Source organism: Danio rerio, chromosome 4, assembly GCF_049306965.1.
Source record: "Danio rerio strain Tuebingen ecotype United States chromosome 4, GRCz12tu, whole genome shotgun sequence".
Taxonomy (NCBI): Eukaryota; Metazoa; Chordata; class Actinopteri; order Cypriniformes; family Danionidae; genus Danio; species Danio rerio.
The window spans coordinates 76,282,501-76,287,500 of record NC_133179.1 but is presented as its reverse complement, the minus strand read 5'-3'; the positions used below and the strand labels follow the sequence as shown (position 1 = coordinate 76,287,500).

Here is a 5,000-nt window from a genome sequence, read left to right as displayed (position 1 = left end):
TCCTCGTTCTCGGGAAATAGTTTCAATCCCCGGTCCCCATCACGGGCGGGGTTCAACGGGTTACCCGCGCCTGTCGGCGCAGGGTAGGCACACGTTGATCCGCCCATTGTGGCGCGCGTGCAGCCCCGGACATCTAAGGGCATCACAGACCTGTTATTGCTCAGTCTCGCGTGGCTGAACGCCACTTGTCCCTCTAAGAAGTTGCAGACGCCGACCGCGCGGGGCCGCGTAACTAGTTAGCATGCCAGAGTCTCGTTCGTTATCGGAATCAACCAGACAAATCGCTCCACCAACTACGAACGGCCATGCACCACCACCCACAGAATCGAGAAAGAGCCGTCAATCTGTCAATCCTTTCCGTGTCCGGGCCGGGTGAGGTTCCCCGTGTTGAGTCAAATTAAGCCGCAGGCTCCACTCCTGGTGGTGCCCTTCCGTCAATTCCTTTAAGTTTCAGCTTTGCAACCATACTCCCCCCGGAGCCCAGAGACTCGTGGTTTCCCGCAACGCTGCCCGGCGGGTCATGGGAATAAACGCCGCCGGATCGCGGGTCGGCATCGTTTACGGTCGGAACTACGACGGTATCTGATCGTCTTCGAACCTCCGACTTTCGTTCTTGATTAATGAAAACGTTCTTGGCAAACGCTTTCGCTCCGGTCCGTCTTGCGCCGGTCCAAGAATTTCACCTCTAGCGGCGCAATACGAATGCCCCCGGCCGTCCCTCTCGATCATGGCCCCGGGTTCCGGAAACCCACAGAAAATAGAACCGGGGTCCTATTCCATTATTCCTAGCTGGGGTATTCAATGGGGCGCGGTGCCGGCCCTGCCTTGAACACTCTAATTTTTTCAAAGTAAACGCTCCGGGCCCCAAGCCGAGGACACCCAGTCAAGGGCATCCGGGGGGCGCCGGGAGGCCTGGGGGTCCGGGACCGGCGGTGGCTCGCCTCGCGGCGGACCGCGCGGCCCGGTCCCCGAGATCCAACTACGAGCTTTTTAACTGCAGCAACGTTAGCATACGCTATTGGAGCTGGAATTACCGCGGCTGCTGGCACCAGACTTGCCCTCCAATGGGTCCTCGCCCATGGGTTTGGGATGCACTCATTCCAATTGCAGGGCCTCGAAAGAGACCTGCATTGTTATTTTTCGTCACTACCTCTCCGTGTCGGAAATGGGTAATTTGCGCGCCTGCTGCCTTCCTTGGATGTGGTAGCCGTTTCTCAGGCTCCCTCTCCGGAATCGAACCCTGATTCCCCGTCACCCGTGGTCACCATGGTAGGCGACGGACCTACCATCGAAAGTTGATAGGGCAGACATTCGAATGAACCGTCGCCGCCGCGAGGGCGCGCGATCGGCCCGAGGTTATCTAGAGTCACCAAAGCGAGGCCGGGGGCGGACGGCGGCGGGTAGGCGCGAGGCCCCCCTCTCCACCGCCCGCGCACCCGCATGGGTTTTGGATCTGATAAATGCACGCGTCCCCGGGTACCCACCCCCCGCCCCGAGGGGAGAAGGGCGGCCCAGGTCGGCGCTCGTTGGCATGTATTAGCTCTGGAATTGCCACAGTTATCCAAGTAACCGGGTGGAGCGATCAAAGGAACCATAACTGATTTAATGAGCCATTCGCAGTTTCACTGTACCGGCCGTGTGCACTTAGACTTGCATGGCTTAATCTTTGAGACAAGCATATATTACTGGCAGGATCAACCAGGTAGCCCTCGCCTCGGGTGAATCGCGTGGTGGTAAGGCCCGAGAGTGCCGGAGGAGAGAGGGAAAGGACTCGGCGGAAGAGAACCCTCCCGCCCGCACCACAGCTCCGCGCCGCCTACCTACAAGCGGGCCTCGCTCCGCCGAGGCGTCACGACTGCTCGCAGGAGGGGGCACGCGGGCTAAGTGGGAGGGGGGGATTGGGCTCCCAGGTACCGCCGCCTACCCACCCCCCACCGCACACATGGAAATGAGGGGGGTCTGCCGGCGTTGGGCTGGCCGCTGGGTCGAGGCCATCACCAGGAAGGATCGTGCTTCGCAACGGGATCGAGTGCGCCGCAGATGCCGCGCGCGCCTACCACACAGCTTCCCCACCCCCAAGTCAGCCTACGCGCCCGGGATTACACCCGGGTGGTGAGGAAGAGGAGGGGGGGCAAGGAGGGATGCTGCCCGGTAAGAGCGCACGCACAGCACCGACTAGCGCACTTGTTCCGTCGGTACAGGGCGGTCTGAGATCGACGGGCCATCTGAGTCTTTAACCCAAAGGAGCAAGGGTCGAGGTCTGGGTGAAGGCCCGCCTCGCCCTCCTTTCGAATGCCCAAAACGGGGAGGAACCCACCCCACCCACAGCGGTCCCCTTTGTCGGAGGACCGGGCAAGGGGCCTGCCCCTGGGGCATCGCGCACAATTCCCATCGGTCAGGTGGTGGAAGGCGGTGGCACGTAGTTACGCGCTCAAAACCTAAGTCCACTAAATCACGCCTTCCCCGAAACCTCGACGGCAGGTCAGCGATAACCAGTGACGGCTGCCCAGACCTCCGGGAGAGAGAGACCCAAGAGGTCACGTCCCGCCCGGCTGTGAACCTGAGCTCGGGGGCCATGGATAGTCAGGGTTAGCGGCCGCTTCTTGCTTCTCCCTTGCCGAATCGGGTGCCGATGGTGACCCGCGACTGACTTTGCCTTCGGCAGCCGGAGCGGTGCTGCTGGTCACCCACAGCTGACCTTTCTGGCTGGCACGCGGGGTGGCACTTCTCCCAAGCCTCAGGCAACCAGGCAAGCCAAAGCTCCACAAGCCCAACAACTAAGCCTCCGGGCAACCCTAACCCTATCCCCAAGCCCAATCCCCAGGCCTCCGGGCAGCCCTAACCCCACCCCCAAGTCTCCAGGCAACCCTAACCCAATTCCCAGTCCTCCGGGAAACCCTAACCCTAACACCCAAGCCTCCAGGCAACCCTTACCCTATCCCCAAGCTCAATCCCCAGGCCTCCGGGCAACCCTAACCCTAACCCCCCCAAGCCTCCAGGCAACCCTTACCCTATGCTCAAGCCCAATCCCCGGGCCTCCTGGCAGCCCTAACCCACCCCCAAGCCTCCAGGCAACCCTTACCCTATCCCCAAGCCCAATCCCCGGGCCTCCTGGCAGCCCTAACCCACCCCCAAGCCTCCAGGCAACCCTTACCCTATGCCCAAGCCCAATCCCCGGGCCTCCTGGCAGCCCTAACCCACCCCCAAGCCTCCAGGCAACCCTTACCCTATCCCCAAGCCCAATCCCCGGGCCTCCAGGCAGCCCTAACCCACCCCCAAGCCTCCAGGCAACCCTTACCCTATGCCCAAGCCCAATCCCCGGGCCTCCTGGCAGCCCTAACCCACCCCCAAGCCTCCAGGCAACCCTTACCCTATCCCCAAGCCCAATCCCCGGGCCTCCAGGCAGCCCTAACCCACCCCCAAGCCTCCAGGCAACCCTTACCCTATCCCCAAGCCCAATCCCCGGGCCTCCAGGCAGCCCTAACCCACCCCCAAGCCTCCAGGCAACCCTTACCCTATGCCCAAGCCCAATCCCCGGGCCTCCTGGCAGCCCTAACCCACCCCCAAGCCTCCAGGCAACCCTTACCCTATCCCCAAGCCCAATCCCCGGGCCTCCAGGCAGCCCTAACCCACCCCCAAGCCTCCAGGCAACCCTTACCCTATGCCCAAGCCCAATCCCCGGGCCTCCTGGCAGCCCTAACCCACCCCCAAGCCTCCAGGCAACCCTTACCCTATCCCCAAGCCCAATCCCCGGGCCTCCAGGCAGCCCTAACCCACCCCCAAGCCTCCAGGCAACCCTTACCCTATGCCCAAGCCCAATCCCCGGGCCTCCAGGCAGCCCTAACCCACCCCCAAGCCTCCAGGCAACCCTTACCCTATGCCCAAGCCCAATCCCCGGGCCTCCTGGCAGCCCTAACCCACCCCCAAGCCTCCAGGCAACCCTTACCCTATCCCCAAGCCCAATCCCCGGGCCTCCAGGCAGCCCTAACCCACCCCCAAGCCTCCAGGCAACCCTTACCCTATGCCCAAGCCCAATCCCCGGGCCTCCTGGCAGCCCTAACCCACCCCCAAGCCTCCAGGCAACCCTTACCCTATCCCCAAGCCCAATCCCCGGGCCTCCGGGCAGCCCTAACCCACCCCCAAGCCTCCAGGCAACCCTTACCCTATCCCCAAGCCCAATCCCCGGGCCTCCGGGCAGCCCTAACCCACCCCCAAGCCTCCAGGCAACCCTTACCCTATCCCCAAGCCCAATCCCCGGGCCTCCGGGGTGGTGGTGGTGGTGGTGGTGGTGGTGGTGGTGGTGGTGGTGGTGGTAAAGGAAGAGGAGAAGTGGGAGGAGATAGTGCTCACTCTCCCTCCGGCCATGGACTATCGACCAACCACTCTAAAGCCCAAGCCTCTCCAACACCAGGATGGCTGGCTGGCTGGCTGAGCAGGCCTGGCTGTCAGGTTGGGCAGGGCAGGGCTGGGCTGGGCTGGGCTGGGCTGGGCTGGGCTAGGCTAGGCTAGGCTGGGCTGGGCTGGGCTGATTGACCTGACTGACTGGCCTTGGCTTGACTGACTGATTGGCTGGCTGGGCTTGGCTGGCTGGCCGGCCAGGGCTTGCCTGGCCTGGGCTGGCTGGCTGAGCTGGGCTTGCTGCCCAGCCAGGGCTTGCTTGGCCTGGGCTGGCTGGCTGGCTGGGCTGGGCATGGCCTGGCCTGGCCTGGCCTGGGCTGGCTGGCTGGCTGGCTGGCTGGCTGGCTGGGCTGGGCCTGGCCTGGCCTGGCCTGGCCTGGCCTGGCCTGGCCTGGGCTGGCTGGCTGGCTGGCTGGCTGGCCGGCCTGGGCTTGGCTGGGCTGGGCTGGGCTGGGCTGGGCAGGGCAGGGCAGGGCAGGGCAGGGCAGGGCTGGGCTGGGCTGGGCTGGGCTGGCTGGCTGGCTGGCTGGCTGGGCTCGGCTGGGCTGGCCTGGCTGGGCTGGGCCTGGCCTGGCCTGGCCTGGCCTGGCCTGGCCTGGCCT

The 5,000-nt window shown here is 64.3% G+C and overlaps 1 pseudogene; it reads right to left on the bottom strand.

Annotated features, from left to right (window-relative positions):
• LOC141382105 (18S ribosomal RNA) overlaps nucleotides 1-1,705 on the bottom strand; it is a 1,939-nt pseudogene extending 234 nt beyond the window's left edge.
• Between the last annotated feature and the right edge of the window lie 3,295 nt (nucleotides 1,706-5,000).